Here is a 23,740-nt window from a genome sequence, read left to right as displayed (position 1 = left end):
TTTGATAATTTAATAATATTTACCTTAATACTAAATATAAATATATTTTGTTTTTCAGGGCATGCAGGTGATGAGACCCTGTATGTGTTTTGTATAGCAGGTGTGTGCTCTATTTAATGTTTTAAAAGTTTATTTAAAATGTTCTGTAGTACTAGGGTGTTTTACAATTAAAATGTTCTGTAATGGCCGATGTGAGAACATGCAGATAATGAGACCTTGAACATTTTTCTGTATTACAGTGAATTAAACAGACATGTTCGGTAAAACATTTTGTGGCCCCTGTCTTTCACCTAAATCACAATGCAGCGGGGTACCCAAGACTGAGGCTACGTACACTTTATTAAAGTTCTTACACAACCTCCACAAACACATTCAATTAGCCATTTTTTCTAGCAACCATAACAGGGTGACCCTGTACTTGAGTACCATGAAGACATTCAGAAGAGCAAGCAGAGATGGAACCAAGAATACGTATGCAAGTAAGCCTCAAATGAACTTCACGTCAAGTCTTTCAAGTTACAAGTCAAGTTATAATGATTACTTTCAGGCATGACAAGTCAAGTCACTGGTTTTATTCATGCAAGTCAAGTCATAGTTGAAAAAACTTGAGCAAAAAAGTGGTTACACTTAAATTAAATTAAATTGAATAGAATTGAATACATACTGTAAATATAACCAGAGAATAAACTTTCTCAGAAAAAAAAATTCTTAATAAGAAGTAACAATGATTGATTTTTTTTTAAAATACACCGTCTCTTCATCATTTTATTATGTGGGTGTATGTGAGTGTGCCACGCATCCAATGTTGTTCATCAGATGATTCACCCTGATTGACTGTGCCCAGCCCTGATCTTTTTTCTGGAATGTACAAGAGTAATATCGGTAATCCCCTGATCTTTTTGTCTGTCCTGTTTGATTCAGTCCCTGATCATTGCGTAAAAAGTCCAGGGGTGAAGCTCTTCGATTTTATATGTTGGACAGATGAACGTCGAAACTTCAAGGGGGATTGCCCTGACTTGTCTTCAATTTTATATGTCGTATAGATGATTCTGAAACTTCAAGATGGAAACTGCTCTTTGATTTTTTTTTATCCAACCTCTACTGACTGCACATGAAAAGCACACAGAGTGGTCTAAGACCCTGATCTCTGCAAATCCTAATGACACCTCTGGACGGATGCATACATTTATGAAGCTCAGACAAAATGTAATAAAGGTGTATTAAAATACATTTTGAATCTGCCATTGAAAAGTAGGGTTGGCAATAATTTCATTTGGTAAATTACAGACATAAACTTTGATTGCAGCCAAGTGAAAGTATTCAAAGTACAACATTTTGTGATGTGTTGAAGACATCAGAAGAAGCAACCCTGCTTTCCTAGAATAGTATTTAGAGTAGGTATATGTACTCAGCAGACATCTAAGCAATGGTGTTAGTGAGTCAAGCAGTAAGCTCATCTATTCAGAGATGACCTTCATGTTCAGCAGTGTCATCAACAGGCAAATGGAAAAAAAAATTCATGCATACTCTTGTACGCATTAATGACAAGTACATCTTGCACAGATGTTTGATTGACATTACAAAGAAAAAGCTACAAGCACATGTGATTACCTGCAAAGAAGGTCAATAACATGCAGCAAGAGACAAAAACACATCCTGTAATAGCAAGCCCCATTCAGTTTGGTGTAGTTCTTCAGTTGTTTAAAGTAGATGTTGCTTTCAGCAGCAAAATCAGAGGATGACACAGAGTGAGCATTAAGGCGTAATTGAGAAGCCTATTTTTGATTTAGAAATTATGCTTTAGCGTGACCATCATACCAAGGTGCTTACACATAAACTCCAGTTGTTGACGTACTGTGTATTTACAAATGAAACACAAGCAGGTTAAGTAACTTGATTAGGATGACTTAGTAAGTTAGCAGAAGGGGCTGAAAACCTGCAGCGCTGTACTTGCATTTAGTATGTTAGCCACATCTCCTTCTGGATGGTCAGTTTCATACATTTTTTGTACTGCATTTTGCCTTTACAAGCCTAGAATATTATACATGCATTGTACCATTAAAGTAAAACACACAGTAACATTTAATAAAATACTATGCAATATGTACACAGCGATATAAATATTTATAAATAGATAGTAACAACTAGTCACAGTTTTCACTAAAAAAATATATTTATTTGTATCAAAGCTAATATACAACCTGTGGGGGTTTATGCAATCATCATTCAGTCCCAGATAACAGCAAATTATATATCTTTAATCGAAAAATGAAAGACAAATAAAGTTCTATCTATCTATTGTGAAAGATAGAGGCACTGTCGGCCCCTTGAACCCTCAGATCAGACGTCAGACACCAGATAAAAAGTCCAATATGACATTATTTTATAATAATAATGTGCACAAAGCACCGTCCACTCCACACTACTCATACAATCAATAATCAATACAATAATCCAATCCTCCTCTCCCAGACGCGTTGCCACCCTTACACCCAGCTCAGCTCGCCGTCTGGGATCTCCCATAATCCTTTTATAGTCCGTGACCCGGAAGTATTTCTGTCCCTCAGTCCATGTGACTTTCTATCACTTCCGGGTCAGGTAAAAACTTCTTTTCTTCATCAGCCCGGAAGCATTTTATTTCTTCCAACCATGTGACTAGGATTTACTTCCAGGCTGTATGGGAAATAAACTTCTCTGTGTCTCCCTGCAGCGTCCCCTGGCGGCCCAGACGTTATCCAGCAGGGCTGTGTATTAAAACTCCATAATCCATGATGCCCAGCTGGAATTCGGGGCATCTCCCCGTTGCAAGGAGGGCTCCATCTAGCGGCCTGGGGGTATCGGCCGGGATAAATGGCCAGCCATATCCCACACTATCTATCTATCTATCTATCTATCTATCTATCTATCTATCTATCTATCTATCTATCTATCTATCTATCTATCTATCTATCTATCTATCTATCTATCTATCTATCTATCTATCTATCTATCTATCTAAAAAAATTCTTGCTAGAGAGAGAGAGCTCAATAAAAGTGTCTGTAGCAGCAACAGATTGAAATCTCCATGAAAGAGTCTGTTTTAGCTGAGAGGCCCCTTACAACAGTTCAAATAGCTCTTTGGAAAAGTGTCAGAAAAGCAATAGCTGATAGAAAATTCAACAATTTTTGAAAAATTTCTAATAAAGAGACTGCCACTCTTCCCCAGCCTTTCACTCATACACAACACCTGGCTTACTTGTTTTCATCTCTGTTAGCAGAGTGCACCATTACATTTTACAGTTTTCTCAAAACAAACAGAAAATGTTACTAAATCATTAACACAAAGTCAAGGTTATTTTCCAATGGAAATCAAAAGCTACACATTCTAATTAAACACAATACTCTGAATTCTGCTTTGCCTTTCGTTAACTGAACTCCTTTTCAGCATGGCAAGACTTTCAGGATTAACACCTATTGCCTTAAATCTGTCAACTTAAAAGATAAAGGATCTCCCATTAAGGAGCCTCATGTAAAAGTTAACCATAAATAATACAACAATATTTGGAACAAGGCAAACACATTATGGAGTAAGTTGGAGTTTATTGGCTTAGATACCTGAACAATGTTTAAAGGCACATCAGAGTTTTATCATGTTTTTTTCCTTTTTAAATTTTTTTGGGAAAAGTCTTGAACATATCAACTTACCTACCTTTCATATTATTGCTGCCGTTTTTGTCATGTGTTGTGATCAAGCAGTTTGCTGATTTTGCCAACTACACTTATGACTCTAAAGTCTCACTGTCCAGCATTACTAAATTCTAGTATTAAAAACTATTTCAGCAGCGTTTTCCATCACTCTTCTGGACTAAACAAGTAAAAGAAGACTGTAATGCTTATGGATGATATCTCAGAACATATGGTATATTAAGATTTAATAAAACAGCAGTGCTAATATCAAAAAAGAATCTTGTTCATTGCAACAACAGCCCAGCCTAACCTGGAAACATTGTTTGCAAGCATGGGCTGAGGCCAGTAGCCAAGCAGTGACAATAAATAAAAAGACTGTTGAAAAGGTACAGTGTTCCCCGTCAATACAAAAGAGAAATAACGAAAATCTTGGTGTGTGAATTACAAGATTAAGTAAACAATTCACCAAACCGTAACACATTTTACTATGCTATGTGAATATATGAATGTTTATTTCATGTGAACTGCAATCAGTCAGGCTCCTTTGATACTACAGTGCCTGAGTATTTGGTAATCTCTTTGAAAAAAATTACGCACTTTGCAATAACTGTTATGCAACAAGAATGAGGTAAGTAACGGTCTCCATATAGGAAATATAAATCATGTCTAATTTGTTTTGTCTATGTATTTCTTTAAGTGGCAGCATAAGTTATACTTTTAATAATTATTTATCCTCCCATTTTACAAATATGCTTAGTCCAATATGGGTTTGCATAAAATCATTTCCCACTGTAAATATTTTGTAAAAATTAACTTACAGTATGACCCAGAATGGGTCAGCTGAAATGGCTTCAGCTGAAATATTAATCTAAGCCAAGACAGTATCACAGAAGAAGACATGTGATTCCAATGATGAGCATTAGTGTCCCCCAAATAAGTTTATTCTTGTGAAAACTGAAATATCTAGGCAGCTGAAAATAATTATGTGTTAGACACTCCATCTGTTCTTTATTTCTAAACCTGTAGGCATGTTTAAGGTAAACACAGTAAAAGAAATGGGGTTCGGTTGGGATTCCTCAGTAGATGAGAACCGCAAAAATGAATGGTGTCACTCAATATATATTCAGTCAAAACTTTGTTGCATTGCGGTCAGACTTAGACTGGTGTGTCAGAGAGAGGATGTGCAACATTGTTCACAAAAGCACTCAGTTTTGTTTTAATTGTGTCCTTCGCTACTACCTCCAGGGGTTTCAGAGTGTGTGGGAAGTGCAATTTTCTGCACAGTGGTGACCCAGGCTGGTAACATCACTTCAAGAAAGGCCAGTAAATCAACAAACTAATTAAAAGGGCAGGTTCAGTTATATGACGCACTCTGATAGTCCAAACACAAATGTCAAAAATCCAGCACAAATGGTAGAGAATAAATGACGCTAGAACTTTCAGTTGACAGACAACTCCAAAACAAGAACAAGCACAGACTTGTGATAAGTTAGTTTAAATATCTGATCCAATTAGCAAGCGAGACAAGCATGAAAGCACTGTGCGAAACTTACTGAGAAAACTATATGAGAAAATTCAGTCTGCAAGTAAGCAGACAGCATTATGACCATAATATGTGATGCTGAAACATTGATTTTATCAGGTGGCTGATTCAGCACATACTGGAAGCCTACAATTTAAATCAGTATAATACTCTATGGATGAGGGAAGTTTCTCATAGCAAAACAACACTTTCTGCGGGAAAGAAATGCAGCAATGTAAGAGTCTTCAACTAATTAAAAAGGGCATGCACACTAAAACAATGCAATTCACCTAAGCACTCACAATTTCAGGCTTCCTGTGGTATGTGAAACACATAGATTTATTCTTTTGTGCAGAAAATGGTCAAGGATGATTCATCTGACCATATTGCATTTCTCTACTGTTCCATAGTCAACTGCCTGTAGTCTTTGCATTACTATACCAGGAAGCATTGAGCAAACACTGCCAGCAGCAATGAGTGGTTTTCTAAATGAGACTTTACTCGCCTGTTCTTTATATTTTCCTGCAGAGCAGCCCTTAATAAATTGTCAGCTCTTGCTTTAGACTGAATTTCTCATTCATCCCATTTTAGAGTTCATTGTACATTGAGACTGAAAGTGATTTGTTAATTATGGCTGAAATCAATACTGGCACTGCAGTAATACTCTGACATGAAGTCATAAGAATTTCACTGTACTCTGTATATATGACATTGCTACTAATAGTACTATTGCAACTGCATTGTAGAATTGAAAAAAAAATGAATGTAAACTGACTAACTCATACAGTATATAATACTTGAAGGTAAAAAACAAAAACTACTTTTGCTTTGAAAACTACATACCTCTGACATGCCAGAGGACTTACGAATTGTGTAATTTCAATATGCCTTCTAAAGGTTATTGCAGAAAATGATTTTTGGGGACAAGATTTTAATTCTTTACAAATTACAAGTAAATATATGCATACTGCTTCAGAGTATTGCACAGTCCTATGCAGAGACAGTATACCATCTTAATATCTGGACACAGATAATGTTTGTCTGATGCTACAGACCTTTCATATGATTTTCTACCAGTCATACCATATGGTGTCTTTGGACGTGCCTGTATTTAATGGGTGGGTACAGTTATTTGCACTAACAGAGTAAACATGCCAGAAGTCAAAGAAACAAAATGAACCTGGATTTGACTGGTAAATTAGATATGAGGTCACTAGTTCTGTTAAAGGTAACTCTTTATGTATGTTACCTGGAGATATTTAAATTATGATCCCAATGATGGATGTCTTACAAAACAAAAAAAGGAACATTTTAACCATTTAATTGCATGTTATTCTAACAAAGTTTAATTTATGGGCCAAAACACTATGCTTGCCAGTGTGTTCTTTTTTATTATGTACTATATTTAATACAATAAAATAAATTAAAATAAAATAGAAATAATTCTTCAGGTCACTGTGAAATGGAGAGGTCTGTATTCAAAACTACTTTACCAAAACTCAAATTTGTGTGATCAAAAAGAAAGAATTAAGAACAGCCTGGTTCTCTTTGAACTGCTCTATAAGAAAGCAGTGCCCACTGGGCTGCCAGGATACAAAACGGGGTCTTCATACTTTGCAATATGCAGAAAGCATGCATCTCAGCCTGACTAATTGGTCTTTGAATGCAATAGTGTCTTTTTTAATATAGCTGTGGTAGTTTAAAGGTGTCACATCTGAGTTACGCTAATAAGGATGTATTGTAAATTACCCTACCATTTGCCTGTGACTTATATTAAGCTCACATTTTATTAAAAAACTCTAGTCAGTGATGACATTGTGAGTTTGAAATAAGACTAAAGCCCATGCAAGTGAGATGTAGAGATATTGGAGGAGTACAAAACCATGTCAAGGTTTTTTTTATATCATTCTGTGCACAGGTGTCTAAATAATTAAATCAATTATAATCACATTACAGGCAGTCCTTTAAAAACTCGTGAACAGAAAACAAAAAGACTTGTAAGGGAAGCTGAACAGAAGCCACCAATCACGTTGAGTGTAGAATGTAGTGGTTAAGGTGCAATTAAGCTGCTTTAGTCAAGTACAATTAAATCTAAGCATGACGCTTGACAAGTAATAGAGGCCTAAGAGAAAGAAACTGTTACTCGCAAAGAACAATCCTTAGGCCCAAGCAGGGTGTTTCATAAAGCCTGACAGTAACGATTCAAGTTTTAAGAAATATCTAGTGCTACAACAGCAACAAGATTACGTTCCTAGCCAAAATTCGGAGCACTGCTTATAACACAAATCTAACAGGATCCATGTCTCAAGAAACAGTATGCCTACAAGAAAAGATTGTGGTAGCAGCACCATACATTGGGTTACGCTATATCAGCAACTCTAGATAACTTGCTAGAGCTAAAGGAAAATTAGTGGAGAACAACAATGAAAAATATTGTAAATAAACTGCTCTCAGTTTTCTAAAGAACTAATGCTAGGAAGAATATTCACTTTACATTGCACAATTCTAAATAAGGTCTAAAGTAGTATTGGAATAGCTCAAGAGTAACAAGGTGAATGTCATTGAGTGGCCCAATCAAAATTCCAACCTCAACCTTGTTCATCTTTGACACTATTTGATAACAGCAACCACATCCCAAGACTTAATGACATGTTGTACTCTGACAGAATGAGAGAATTAAAACTGTTTATAGTCTAAAACAGAGGGAAACAAAGTCACTTCTAACGAGTTTGTAGAATGTTTAGAGACAACATTCAAATGCGTAAAGGTCAATATTTGGACAAAGAATGCTTATGCAAGGAGCATATTGCTTTTTTGTCTTTAATACATCTGTTGTGCAAATAAGTATTTCATTTGTTCCTGAACATCTGAGTTTGCAATTAAAAATATAAACTGAAGAAAGATGTGTATGTCATTCTCTCGATTCACTTTGAAACCTGCTTTAATAGTTCACAGAACATTGAAGCCTGTTTCAGGTTACTGCAGGACCGACTTATACACACATCCACATTCACTCGTACTAAACCAATTTATTGTCTCCATATCACTTGAGAAGCACATACAACATATGTAAGTAACATTTGCAATCCAGTAGTATTTCAGAACTTCAAAAGGTGACCTGGGGTGATGGAATCTAAGGACAGTGCGTAGGTTCAGCTCTATTAGCTGACTGTATAATGATGTTTAATCTTCCATCCACCATGAGTTCATGGTAGGACCCTCGAGACTGAAAGCAGCAAGTTTCTATATTTATAATTATCCCTAAAAATTTTCGGACAGGTTACATGTTGTTATTACAGATCATTAAAATGACATAAAAGTATTAAAAAGGTAACGGAAGCTAAAACATTATTTGATGTATAGATTCTATGGTTAAGCCATGCAACGGTAGAAGCAGTTTAATAACATTATAGATTCTATGTGAAGATTTGTGTTCTGGTACAACATTTGCAGACATTTATTTTCAGAGTTAAGAGAGTAAGTGTTGTTTCAGTGTCTTTTGTGACTTAAGTCTGAGTCAGTTTTATCATTAGTGCTTTCTTAAGATTTAGAGGAAGAACTCTCCAACCCTTTACAAAGTTAGGTTGTTAGCTTTTGAGGCAACTCATGACCCTTCTTCAAGCAAGATGTAATATTCTTGCAAGAAAATCTACAGTATATAAAACATAAAGACCATTATTGTGTATACAGCATCTGCATTACCTTAATAAATTTGGAAACTGCTTTTAATAGACCATTGGTACCTTTTTGTAAGGTCTAGAGGAATATCATATATAAAATTTAGGGCTGATTTCTCCATCTTATTAACTGTTGTTTTGATGTATTGTAATATTGAAATACAAGTAAACCAGAACATTTCTGAAATCAATTGAGCATGCACATTTTATTCATTATGGCAGTGATAGATCTAATGCTAATTCTAGCAATTACATCAAAAATCATAGAATCTATAAATCAAATACAGTAATGGCTTAGCTTCCATTACCTTTTTAATACTTATATGTCATTTTAGTTATCTTTAATAACAACATGTAACCTGTCCAATAATTTGAGGCATAATTATAAATATAGAAGCTTACTTCTTTTACTCTTGAGGGTCCTATAATGGACTCATAGTGGTTGGAAGATTAAACATCATTATACAGTCAGCTATTAGAACTGAACATAAGCACTGTCCTTACATTCCATCACCCCAGGTCACCTCGCCTGGACACTCTTGATAATGTACTATTACACTGCTCATGCTGAGATAAGAATTCATTATGCCCATATAGTATTTAATAAATTGTGGGTCATTGTTGACTCGTTTTTCTCCAAGAGTCATGTCGTGAGTATTATATACCATATTGGCATCCAATGCTTACTTTTCTCTATGTTTTTTGCTTTACACTAAATTAAAGTTTGGTTATCTGGTAAGTAATCTAAGCCATGAGGTAAAGTGAAACACTGCAGGTAAAAATAAAATATTTTAAGGTTCTCACAAATCGTGGGCTGTGATTGGTCAGAATGGGCAGAGGAATACAAGTGTAAGTGCAGGTGTAGAAAACACAAGCAGCTTCTATATGTATGAATCATAATGAAACCAAGCTTTATTGTTAATATATGTGCATATTTAATATTGTAAACAAAAAGACAATACTCTATTTACATTTTACTCTCCATTGGCACCTGTGATCCTTACATGTTAATTTACAAAAATGAGAATTCCATGTAGTCTATTGGATTTGTGTACTTTTTCCATAAATTTCTAAAGGTGGTTTCATGTATGCTATTTGGTGATTTTACAATAGTAACAGCTTTGTATAACTTTCACAAGATCCATAGTTTTATAAAGAATGGAACACAGCAGGCAGGTAACTGTTGAAGGCAGAGATGTATCTGTGGTCAATCAATGACAACCCATGGATGAATGGACAAAAACAACTTCTCAACTTTAGGTCAAAAACAAAAGTGACCAAAGGAAAAGCATAGAACCACAGATGGTGAAAACTTGGGGTAAAAAAAAACAACATTAAGATTGAATGGAGGTTCAATGTAAACAGCTTAAATACTTTTCATAGTTACCAAAGGATTTTAGTTGAGTAAGAAGCCAACAGATGTTAAAGTTATTCTGCAAAAGTACTGCTTTTGAACAAAAATTAGTTAACAGCATTACTGTGCAGCTCCACCCTATGCTAATAACCATTAAAGCAGGACTATTCCAATCATTATGCAGGATTACAAAATTTTCTAAATTTACCAAAGTCAAAAGTTTTGTATTTTCTCAAACCAAATACTTTCAGAATAAAAAACTGTCAAACACTCCATGGTCTTACCAATGCAGCTCCTCACTATGAAGAGTTCACTGAGCATGCCAACCTGAATCCAGGGTTCATAGACCTACACACTTAGATAATCAGCAATTCAGTAAGAAGTTCTGACTAATTTGCGACTAATGCATAAAACAAGAGCTTTGGATGCTGTGGCAGGCATATTGCCCTAATGGAACAGTATCAAACACACTTGCAGGAGGATTTTGAACTGGGAGTTTAATGGATTCCAAAGCTAAAGTAACTGACTTGGACAAATCGCCGAAAAGTTGTAAAACTGATGTGACAACCTAATTTTGTAAAGGGATGGAGAATTCTTCCTCTAAATCTTACGAAAGGACTAATGATAAAGCTGACTCAGCCTTTATTTACAAAAGACATTGTAACAACACTTACTCTCTTAACTCTGTAGAGAAAAGCCAAGCAAAATGACACCTTTTATTGGCTAACTAAAAAGATTACAATATGCAAGCTTTCGAGGCAACTCAGGCCCCTTCTTCAGGCAAGATGTAATCAAACTCTCTTAACTCTGAAAATAAATGTCTGCAAATGTTGTACCAGAACACAAATCTTCACATAGAATCTATAACAACAACAACAACATTTATTTATATAGCACATTTTCATACAAAAAGTAGCTCAAAGTGCTTTACATAATGAAGAAAAAAAGAATAAAAGACAAAAAAGAAATTAAAATAAGACAACCTTAGTTAACATAATAAGGAGTAAGGTCCGATGGCCAGGGTGGACAGAAAAAACAAAAAAAAACTCCAGAAAGCTGGAGAAAAAAATAAAATCTGTAGGGGTTCCAGGCCACGAGACCGCCCAGTCCCCTTTGGGCATTCTACCTAACATAAATGAAATAGTCCTCTTTGTAGTTAGGGTTCTCACGGAGTCACTTGATGCTGATGGTTATACAGACTTCTGGCTTTTAATCCATCCATCATTGTTGGAACATCATGGTGCTTTGGGTAGATGGTGGTGGCACAAGCCACCACCAATAGGACACCGGAAAAGGAAACAGAAGAGAGAGTAGGGGTTAGTACAAATTTTGAATGAATAGTTATTATAATGAATTGGATATACAGAGTATCAGGATTAAATTACAGTGAAGTTATGAGAAGGCCATGTTAAAGTAATGTGTTTTCAGTAGTTTTTTAAAGTGCTCCACTGTATTAGCCTGGCGAATTCCTACTGGCAGGCTATTCCAGATTTTAGGTGCATAACAGCAGAAGGCCGCCTCACCACTTCTTTTAAGTTTTGCTCTTGGAATTCTAAGGAGACACTCAGTTGAGGATCTGAGGTTGCGATTTGGAATATAAGGTGTCAGACATTCCGATATATAAGACGGGGCGAGATTATTTAAAGCTTTATAAACCATAAGCAGAATTTTAAAGTCAATTCTGAATGACACAGGTAACCAGTGTAGTGACATCAAAACTGGAGAAATGTGTTCGGATTTTCTTTTCCTGGTAAGGATTCTAGCAGCTGCATTCTGCACTAACTGCAAACGATTGATGTCTTTTTTGGGGAGTCCTGAGAGGAGTGCATTACAGTAATCTAGCCGACTAAAGACAAACGCATGAACTAATTTCTCTGCATCTTTCGATGATATAAGAGGTCTAACTTTTGCTATGTTCCTTAGGTGAAAAAATGCTGTCCTAGTGATTTTATTAATATGCGATTTAAAATTCAGATTACAATCAACGGTTACCCCTAAGCTTTTTACCTCCGATTTGACTTTTAATCCTAATGCATCCAGTTTATTTCTAATAGCCTCATTGTATCCATTATTGCCAATCACTAAGATTTCGGTTTTTTCTTTATTTAATTTGAGAAAGTTACTATTCATCCATTCTGAGATACAGGTTAGACATTATGTTAGCGAATCAAGAGATTTGGGGTCATCAGGTGCTATTGATAAATACAGCTGTGTGTCATCAGCATAGCTGTGGTAGCTCACGTTATGTCCCGAGATAATCTGACCTAATGGAAGCATGTAGATGGAGAAGAGCAGCGGACCCAGGATAGAGCCTTGTGGAACACCATATAGAATATCATGTGTCTTTGAGTTATAATTACCACAACTAACAAAGAATTTTCTCCCTGCCAGGTAGGATTCAAACCAGTTTAAGACACTGCCAGAGAGGCCCACCCATTGACTATAATGCAATTAAACTGCTTCTACTGTTGCATGGCTGCACTCGGGTCCTAATCAGGTGGTTTGTCATATGGAGGGTGCTGTCGCATGCTTCTAACCTCCCTCTCTCTGTAACATTTTCAAAACAAGGGCCTGGTATGCAATAACCACACTGTGTTGCTAATAGTCATTTTCCAACCCGCTATATCCTAACACAGGGTCACTGGGGTCTGCTGGAGCCAGTCCCAGCCAGCAGAGGGCACAAGGTAGGAACAAACCGGGCAGGGCGCCAACCCACCACAGTGCACACACACACACACCCACATACCAAGCACGCACTAGGGACAATTTAGGATCGCCAATGCACCTCTTTGGACTGTGGGAGGAAACAGGAGCACCTGGAGACACAGGGAGAACATGCAAACTCCATGCAGGGAAGACCCGGGAAGCGAACCCAGGTCTCCTAACTGCGAGGCAGCAGCGCTACCACTGCGCCACTGTGCCATCCGGATTGAATCTGTTGGTCATGATATTGCAGTAAAGTTTTGAGCCAAGTAAAATGCTAGCCTTTCTTACAGTTATTTTTATTTTGCTTATAGCATCCACAGGATGCCCTGTAGAGGATGCAATTATCTATCTGTTCCATACGGCTTATTCTCACCTAGACAAAGCTGGTAGCACTGTGAGGATTGTGTTTTTGATTTATCCAGCACCTTCAATACCATCCAGCCATCTCTGTTAAGGGGTAAACTCAGAGATATGCAGGTGCATGAGCCTTTGGTGTTGTGGATAATGGGACTATCTCTTGGGCAGGCCACAGTTTGTGAGACTCAAAGACTGTATTTCTGATACAAATAATGAACAACACTGGAGCACCACAAGGAACCATCCTGTCTCCTTTTCTCTTCTCTCTGTACACCTCTGACTGCAAATACGAGATCATGGCACTTGCAGAAATCTCAGGTGATTCTGCATTTAAGGGGTGTATTGATAAAGGGGATGAGACAGAGGATAGGAGTCAGGTGGAGAACAGGGTTTCTTGGTGCAAAGAGAATTGTCTGCACCTTAACATTAGCAAAACCAAGGAACTGGTTATTGACTTTTTTGCACAAAAAAGCCTCTATGTTCAATCACTTTTCAGGGAGTCGATGTAGAGGTAGTCCACTCCTACAAGTTCTTGAGGATCCACATTAATGACAGGTTGGACTGGTCTTTGAACACACAGGAACTATACAAGAAAGGGCAGAGCAGGCTCTTTTTCCTTAGGAGACTGTGTTCCTTTAATATGGGAAGTGACATCTTTCACATCTTCTACAACTCTGTTATGGTCAGTGCAATTTTCTGTACTGTGGTGACCCAGGCTGGTAACATCACTTCAAGAAAGGTCAGTGAATCAACAAACTAATTAAAAGGGCAGGTTCAGTTATATGACACACTCTGAAACCTCTGGAGGTAGTAGCAAAGGAGAGAATTAAAACAAACTGAGTGCCATTATGAACAATGCTGCACATCTCTCTGTGACACACCAACACTGAGGACTTTCAGCCAATGACTCATTCAGCAGAAGTGTGTCAAGAAATGCTACTGGGGCTCCTTTATACCAACAGCAATATGGCTGCAAAAAGCCTCACTGGGACTGGGACTGCCAAATCAGAAGTTTGCTTTCTTTTTATATTTTGTTCCTTTTTAGTCATTCTGGTGTGTGTTCAGACCATAGTGTTGGTGAATATATATTTATTTATCTATTTATGTAAGAAGCCAAATTCCCCCCCCCTGAAGACAAATACAGTTCTATCTATCTCTCTATCTATGTTTTGATAATTGTGTGGACATTAGAACTTTAGGCTGAATGTGATAAATAGTGAAAGCTGGATCCAATATAACTGAAAGATACATTAACTAATTTTCAGCATCAAAAGCAAATTGTCACCAGTAGCCCAAACACAAATGTCAAAAATCCAGCAGATATGGTAGAGAATAAATGAAGCTAGAACTTTCAGTTGACAGACATCTCCAAAACAAGAACAAGCACGGACTTGTGATAAGTTAGTTCAAATATCTGATCCAATTAGCAAGCGAGACAGCATGAAAGCATGGTGCGAAACTTACTGAGAAAACTACATGAGAAAATTCAATCTGCAAGTAAGCAGACAGCATTATGACCATAATATGTGATGCTGAAACACTGATTTTATCAGGTGGCTGGTTCAGCACATACTGGAAGCCTACAATTTAAATCAGTATAATACTCTATGGATGAGGGAAGTTTCTCATAGCAAAACAACACTTTCTGCGGGAAAGAAATGCAGCAATGTAAGAGTCTTCAACTAATTAAAAAGGGCATGAACACTAAAACAATGCAATTCACCTAAGCACTCACAACTTCAGGCTTCCTGTGGTATGTGAAACACATACTGTAGATTTATTCTTTTGTGCAGAAAATGGTCAAGGATGATTCATCTGACCATATTGCATTTCTCTACTGTTCCATAGTCAACTGCCTGCAGTCTATACCAGCAAGCATTGAGCAAACACTGCCAGCAGTAATGAGTGGTTTTTTAAATTAGACTTTACTAGCGTGATCTTTATATTTTCCTGCAGAGCAGCCCTTAATAAACTGTCAGCTCTTGCTTTAGACTGAATTTCTCATTCATCCCATTTTAGAGTTGATCGTACATTGAGGCCGAAAGTGATTTGTCAGTTCTGGCTGAAATCAATACTGGCACTGCAGTAATACTCTGACATGAAGTCATAATGAAACTGAAACTGTACTTAAACATTTATAGCACAAGGAACTTAAACTGAAATGTGGCTGTACCACGGTGAATATACCTGTAAACCATAAATACGAAAACCTTTTTTCTTCTTCTCACTTGAACAAGTGCAGCTTTTAATGAACCAATGAACTAACATAACACTCACACTTTTTAAGCAAGTACTTTGGGCTATCATTAACTAAACAAATAAATAAAAATGACAATCCTGCTTTCATATCAACCAGCCTAACCTGCTACTTATATTGGATATGAGCAGGTTATATTATGATGTAAACTCTATTCATTGCAAGTCAAGATTATCACAATACCAAATCTCTAACACTTGTCTTAAATAAAAATGGAACATTCTGTGTTGTTTTTTAATATCGTTAATTGAGTTCTGTTTTTCCAGGATAGTTTTAAATGACTGCATATGTAATTAACAGGAAGCTTTCCATACATACATATTCATTACATTTTGTCACAGTTAAGTAATGTTCGATAATGGCATCATTTTCTGTCACATATCTTCCTCCCAAACACCATAAAACTGCCACACAGAGATAGTTTTAAATAGTTAAAAGGTTTTCAGATTGTGCCAGTACAAATATTTTTATGAATTTTGTTTTGCATATATTAGCTGGATAGGTGCTTACAGCTGAAACTGCTTCAGATAAATGTATAAATTTTGCCGAAACTGAAATCATGTTTTAAGTGCAAATTTTGTCAGTTTGGGTACCAAACTCTGAAACCAACTTTTGCTTTGTTTCTAATTCCTTGAAATAATTCTAATTCAAAGACTGTGCAATCCAGGAGTACATTCTCTCAACCATAATTGCACTTTGCTTATGATATCCATTTTATCTGAGTCCTAAACCAACATCACCTTAGATAATACTTCTTAGAAAATATTAGAAATCTGTGATGTCATTGTCAGTGAAACTCTTTTAAATGTACTCCAACATTTCAAAGCCAAACAGATCTTGGATTTTATGCATAATTACATGTAATATGGCTAGTTCCTGGGTACATAGGAATGTAAACTACTGTAGCTGATTAACCAAAGACCTACGATTTAACTAAATGGATCTTTAATGGTACTTTACTTGGTCGTGTGGATTCCTTGTAGAATCATTGTTTGACAAAGAGCCACTTCATTCTGAGAAGGGTTCTTTATATATGGTTCTGATATGTGCACAACAAAATTAATATTTTGTAGGCTAGCTAGCAAGATGCTAACAGATCAAGAAGACCTATCCTATGTTATTGTATGCAGCCTGAGTCCCATTAAAATCATTACCATTTATTCATGGATATATTTGTAACCTGTAACAGATTTAAATAAAAGTTTCTTTCTTGTATCATCATGTAGATGATTCTTTTGGAAACCAAATATGGTTTCCCTATGGCATCACTCTGAAGAACCACTTTGGCACCTTTATTTTTAAGGTTCTGGTTCTGGCCTGGTTCTCATGAGTGTTGTGCATTTTGATTTTTTAAAAAGTAAAATAAAATTAATTGTTATTTATTCTGCAAAAAAGAATTTTGATGTTAAAAAAAAGCACACCGCTTACCTCAAAATTAAGGGAAACATATTTAACTGTATTATTTAGAAGTTTAATAAAACAGCTACCCATGAAGCACTATAAAAATTATACACATATGTTCTTCTGCAACTGAGTTCCCAAGAAACTAGTTTAATTTACTAGATGAAGATAATGTAATACTATGGGGCTTTGCCCCCTGCTTGCTTTATTCGCCAACCTCTGGGCCTGCGCTATTCGTAAGCCACTTTGCAGTTCTGCTGCTCGCGTATGGGGATGCAGATGTACAATTTAAACAGATTGTTATTTTCATGGGAATTGTTACATATGCATAATAGAGCTAACTATTTTACATTACAGTGAGTAATTAACCATATTAAAAAATAGTCAAAAGTTAATAATTTGAAAGTAAATTATGTTTCATGTTGTGTTCGAGTTTTTCATTGCGTTATATGATTTTGTTCTGTTTGGCTTTGAAATTAGCACGAAAATATTTTTTAAACTTACACTTTTACTGTAAAACTTCAGTAAAAACTATTTTTTAAATTACATTTTCATCAATATTGCATTGAATCTTGATTCTGTGTTTGGACTTTCATTGTGACAATGCAACATATAACTGCCCGTGATTGAATTTCGTTTCATTCTCTCTATTAAATAAAATGACTTTTTTGAATGTTTGGCTCTGAGATTTGTTAATTGTCTTTGCAAAAGCTATTCTAACAGGAAACTGTTAACATTTTAATACGAATGGTATATCAAGATCTCCTTTGTGGTCTAATATTATCCGCGGAAGATTTAGTACATTACCTTTCTTGGACACATCCTTTTTTCTAAAGTAATTCGTGCCTTGGAAGACCGGACGATGTTAACGGTTGTTGATATTCTTCGGGATATTGTAAGTTGATGTTTTCATGTTTCACACGATCACCACCAACTGTTTCAGCCTAGTCTATTGATACGCATTTCACCAATTTGTCGTGTAACCAATTAACATTTTTGCCGTTAATTCGTTTGACTTCATCGTTTCTCGGTGCTAGGAATGCCCATGTACTCATTTTTTCAATTGATAACCCTTTGTGATGAAATTCTTCAATAAGATTTGGACACAATACGTATTCTTTAATTGGCAACTTAAAGTGAGGAAAATGTTAAAATTTATTAGAGGTGAGAGAACAGGAACTGTGTCTGACAAAAGCATTTACATGAATGAGAGGTACCGCGTGTGTGGTTGAATATGGTTGGGAAGAGGGTGTGACTTGAAAAAATTTCATGGCCAAAGTCTCGCAGGACTTGAAAAAATCTCTTCAAAAATGTCTCGTCTCGAGATATACAGTAACTGCCCAGTCCAATTCAGGGTCACAAGGGGCCAGAAGCAATTAAGAAAGCAATGGTCAGAAGGCAGGCACCAGCCCATGATAAGGCCCAGTGCATCATAGGGCTCACTCAAGCACACACGGCACTCACATACACACATCTCCCGATTTAGAATTTCCAGTTACCCTAACATGCATATCCTTCAGATGCACTAGAAAACCTGGCATACCACACAAAGTAAAAACATAAACATATACTGTGAAAGCTTGGGGGGCCAGAGAGCCCCAAACCCCAACAGAAAACACAAAGACAGTCTCGAGTTCAAATAATGGGTGTTAATTTCACAAATACCTCACAAAAAGCACCAAAGCACTTGTCATCTCTCCTCCAAACGCCTATCCTCTCTCCACCGCACTGCTCTCCTCCAGTTGAGTGTTGTTTGCTCTCCTCCCAGGTCTAACTCGTCTGGACAAGACAGTGCAGTCCCTTTTATTGAGGAGTACTTCTAGTGACATGAAGTGGCCAGTTGGAAGCACTTCCGGGTTGTAAGAATGCCAGGGAGATCCACCCCCTCAGAGCCCCTATCGTCCGCCAGGGATCCCCACAGGACTGCTTCTCTGGACTCCAACTCTCATGCAGCCCTGCAGGCATCCAAACTGGGACTTTATGTGAAGGACACTGCCACCTATTAAAGTGGGGGATGAGCTGCTCTTTGTCATGCTCTCCTGCCAGTTCTTGTACTCTTCAGGTATCCAACCCAGGACGGGGATCATAAGGCATCCTGAAGGGGTATTACCTCCATTAAGTCCATCCTTCAATTATGGCATTCCGGCTGGGTAAGGACTCCACCTCTGTCCTGGGCGTATCCACTGGGATATCTACAATGTGTTGTCACATGCATGTGCATAAGGGACAGTTTAAGGGCTCTGGTGATGGCAATTCTCCGCCATTCCAGGGGTTGGTGCTGTACAATAGTACCTTCTCTTTTCCTCCCTCTGCAGACTGGAATATTTTGACAGCTTTTACACCACCAATGTCACTTCCATGTGTGTCCGCCTGGATCTGCCTTTTCCTGTTGGAAGTAAAAATAAAAGCACTGCCATTTTCTGATCAGTCAGAACCAAACTTTGATCTAAAAAGACATTTTCATTTAATAATAATAAAAATAATACATTTTATTTATACAAGGCGCCTTTCAGGGAACTCAAGGACACCGAACAAACAATAAATAATTAATTAATTAAATAAAAGACACAATTATAAAAAACTTAAAACATCAGAAAATCTAGAAATTAAAAACAAACAAAACCATTATAATCAGGAGGAGAAAGAAAAAGCCATTTTAAACAGATGTGTTTTAAGTTTACATTTGAAGGATGAATATGATTTGATATTTCGGAGATCCACAGGCAATGAATTCCAGAGCTTGGGAGCAGAACGGCTGAAAGCTCTGCTCCCCATGGTGGTTAGACGGGCGGGAGGGACAGTCAGATGGGTGAAGGAAGAGGATCTAAGGTTACGGGATGGAATGGCAACATGAAGAAGGTCAGACAGATATGGCGGGGCGAGGTTATGGATGGCCTTAAATGTTAATAGTAGAATCTTAAAATCAATACGAAACTTGATCGGGAGCCAATGAAGCTGCTGCAAGACCGGAGTAATATGGTGAATAGATGGGATTTGAGTGATGATACGTGCTGCAGAATTCTGGACTAACTGAAGCTTATGAAGAGATTTATTAGGGAGACCAAAGAGGAGTGAATTGTAGTAGTCCAGCCGAGAAGTGACAAGACTATGAACAAGAATGGCAGTGGTATGAGGAGTGAGGGAGGGGCGAATGCGATTAATATTACGTAGGTGGAAGTAAGCAGACCGGGTGATGTTATTAATGTGACATTGGAAAGATAGAGTACTGTCGAGGATGACACCCAGACTCTTGACCTGAGATGATGGGGAAACAACAGAGTTATCAATAGTAAGAGAAAGATTATTGGTTTTGGATAATGATGATTTTGAACCAATGAGGAGAACCTCAGTTTTGTCACTGTTTAATTTAAGAAAATTCGAAGAAAACCAGGATTTAATTTCAGAAATGCATTCAATAAGTGAGGGTGGTGGAAAAGAGGAGGTGGGATTACCAGCAAGGTAGAGCTGGGTGTCATCAGCATAACAGTGAAAATTAATGTTATATTTGCGAAAAATATTGCCAAGGGGAAGAAGGTAAATAATAAAAAGAAGAGGCCCCAGGACAGAGCCCTGGGGCACACCAGAAGTAACAGCGGTGGGTTGGGATGTGAAGGTTTTAAGTTGTATGAACTGAGAGGTAGGATCTAAACCAGTCAAGTGGAGTGTGAGTAATGCCATTCAAAGATAATCTATTAAGGAGAGTGGTATGACAAATAGTATCAAAGGCCGCACTCAGATCAAGGAGGATGAGAACAGTGATTAGACCAGAATCAGCAGCCATAAGGAGGTCATTAGTAATTTTAACAAGTGCGGTTTCTGTACTATGAAGGGGGCAAAAACCAGACTGGAACTTTTCATATAGATTATTGTGAGATAAATGGGTGTGAAGTTGGATAGCTACTATTTATTCAAGAATTTTGGAGATAAAGGGCAAGTTAGAAATGGGGCGAAAATTATTGAAATTAGTAGGATCAGCACCAGGTTTTTTTAGTATTGGGGTTATAGCAGCAGTTTTAAAAGATGAGGGAATAATACCAGTAGTAAGAGAAGAGTGAATGATGGCAGAAATGAGAGGGACTAGAGAGGGGAGGCAGGCTTTAACCAGAACTGTAGGCAGGAGGTCCAGCTGACAAGTAGATGACTTGGATTTGCAGATGAGATCTGAGATTTCAGAGGAAGTGGGAAGCTGGAAAGAAGAGAAAGAGTGAATAGCCGAGTGTAGTTCAGAAGGAATATAGAGAGGATCTGGACCAAGGTGCTGATGTATCTTTTGGATTTTCTTGTTGAAAAAAGACATAAGAGAATTACAGAAAGCAGTTGAATAAAGGTGAGATGGTAAAGAGTCTGGAGGTTGTGTAACATTATTAAGTAAAGAAAACAAAGTCTTGGTGTTACCTGTATTACGAGTAATTAACTGAGTGTAATAATTAGATTTGGTTTGAGCTATACAATTTAGCACAGTTAATCATGTTTTATTTTCTTTTTGAAAATCAATTATATGGGGTTTACCCATGGGTGCCACAACACTCCTTACTGTGTCTTATGTTCTTACAATGCATATTAAAATATTAATTATTGGCTATTGTCTTTGCATAAGAAGTTTTGGTCAAAAATCATTAAGCTCTGTTATATGAAAAATGCAGGATCTTAATGTTCCGATTGATTTATGTGTGGCGGGTGCCTATTGGCACAACTTGGAAAAGGTGAGGTTCAGGGTGCTGGTCCTTTGTAGGGCACAATCAAATGTATATCCAAACACAGACTTATTCATTAACCTCACACACATCTTTGGCATGTTGTTGGAAAACAGAAGCACCCTGATATAAACACACGCAAATAGAGAGATTGAAACTCCACATAGATAGATAGATAGATAGATAGATAGATAGATAGATAGATAGATAGATAGATAGATAGATAGATAGATAGATAGATAGATAGATAGATAGATAGATAGATAGATAGATAGATAGATAGTAACCATTGTGATGGACAGTGAGCATGGGCAGGTGTCCTCTCAGCAGGGATGGGGCAACATTTCTTACCAGCCCTTCAGAGGTACAAGAAGAAAGTCACGGTGTTCCCAGCCTTAGCCAGGAAGTTGGCAGAAGATGCCAGTGTTGAAGTGAGTACACTGGCGTCCCAGCTGGATTAGACTGAGGAACAATACCTGGCTGGGAGGCTGGTGTGATGAGAGGACAGTGGGAACCAGTCAGGGCTGCATGCTTCTCTGACACTTTAGGTGGTAGCAACCCTGATAAGCGCTCCAGTACAGACATCCACAAGGCATGCTGAGAACTGTAGTCCCCTGGGGCAGACTTGTTGGGTTCGGGAGGTGCTACCAGATGGGCCTGAGGGGATTTGTGATCCCTGCTTTTGAGGACTTCCGCTTGACCCAAAAATGCTTCCAACACGCTATGTCTTAGCACAGTAAATACTCATTAGTCTAGAATAAAAGAAGCCCCTCGACTTTATCCAAGCGAGTTGTATTTGGGTGGAAGGACAAAGCTCGCCTGGAGGTTTGGAGGGGTGGAAGAGGAAAGAAAAATGGAGAATAGAGTTGCGCTTGTGTTTATTATTACAAAGAAGCCTATTGTAAGGTATTTAATCATTGGGGTGCTACAACGACCCCTAGTGGTTCACTGCATTCACTCCAGTCTCCCAGAGCAGTGAGGCTGAAGCCGTTAACACTATGGTATTGTGCCAACCTGTCTTTGCCAAGTTAATGTACATGACTTTTGTCTTATTGTTTTCAGTCTTAAATTATAATACATATTGCTTTAAGATTTGTCACATTAAGTATTTATTGACAAGTGCTGTATAATCAATAGGAGACTATTAACCTGAAACGCTACTAGGGACCTGTCAAAACTTACATTTTTAGTCATTTTAGTATTTCTTTAACATTTTCAGTTGGTTTCACACAAACCAGGCACACCCTAATTATTCATGCACTCTTAACATCTTGCAACATCACGTCGCATTGAATTTCAGACGAGAAAAAAGTTTGAGCCCATATCGCATAGTTAGCCTACCCGATAACTCATTAACCATTTAATATTAGAATGGCTTATATTAAAAAAAAAAAAAAAAAAAAAAAAAACGGCACATAGTCAAACGCGTGTATTTCAAATTTTTACAGAGGATCAAACGGCTGCTGAAAGGTGAGTTCCTTATATTCTAATATGGGAGAACACGAATTTAACTGTTAAGGCAAAAGTCGAGTTCGTTTATTCTAATCCGTTTATATCACAACTGACATTATTTAAAAGCATCAAGCATAATACATTTTACGTGAAATTTGACATTATTTTAAAACATCAAGTATAACACATTCTTACGTGAAATCTCTAAAAATGTAACGAATGATTTACAGGACAACTGTAGAATATAGACGTGACGTCACCCTGAAAGTAGCGTGTGGTTAGAGATTTCCAAGATGCCGGTGCACTATGGGAAATGTAGTTCTACAGATAGCCTTCATCAACGGATTACTGTACTCAATTTACACAAATCCAAAAGTTGCAGATGCCTTTCTTGTGAAAATTGCTTCTGGAATAAGTTAAGGCTCATTATGACTCTGAAATGTCAGCATACAATACACTGAAAAGGAATAAACACAAGAGAGGAACAAGCATCTTTCACAGTGGTGATATTAAAAATAGAACATGAACACGCCTTTTTTGCAGTAATATTTAAAATTTAGCTGGAATTACTTTTCTTTATTTTTTGTTTTGCAGTTTACACCAATAAAGAAAATTATACTTAAACAATTTTACTATGTAACAACATTCATAGCT

The 23,740-nt window shown here is 37.2% G+C and overlaps 1 protein-coding gene across 1 annotated transcript in view; it reads left to right on the top strand.

Moving 5' to 3' along the window:
* The first annotated feature begins 23,085 nt into the window (after positions 1 to 23,085).
* The window catches only part of vps50 (VPS50 EARP/GARPII complex subunit), a 408,283-nt gene continuing 407,628 nt past the window's right edge, over positions 23,086 to 23,740 (top strand). Inside the window, exon 1 of the mRNA XM_051936104.1 lies at positions 23,086 to 23,104. The gene's annotated coding sequence lies outside the window, so the exon portion shown is untranslated. The remainder of the gene's footprint in view (positions 23,105 to 23,740) is intronic.

Source organism: Erpetoichthys calabaricus, chromosome 13 (genome assembly GCF_900747795.2).
Source record: "Erpetoichthys calabaricus chromosome 13, fErpCal1.3, whole genome shotgun sequence".
Classification (NCBI taxonomy): Eukaryota; Metazoa; Chordata; class Cladistia; order Polypteriformes; family Polypteridae; genus Erpetoichthys; species Erpetoichthys calabaricus.
Note: the sequence above shows the minus strand (reverse complement) of the source record. Positions and strands in the feature narration are given on the sequence as shown.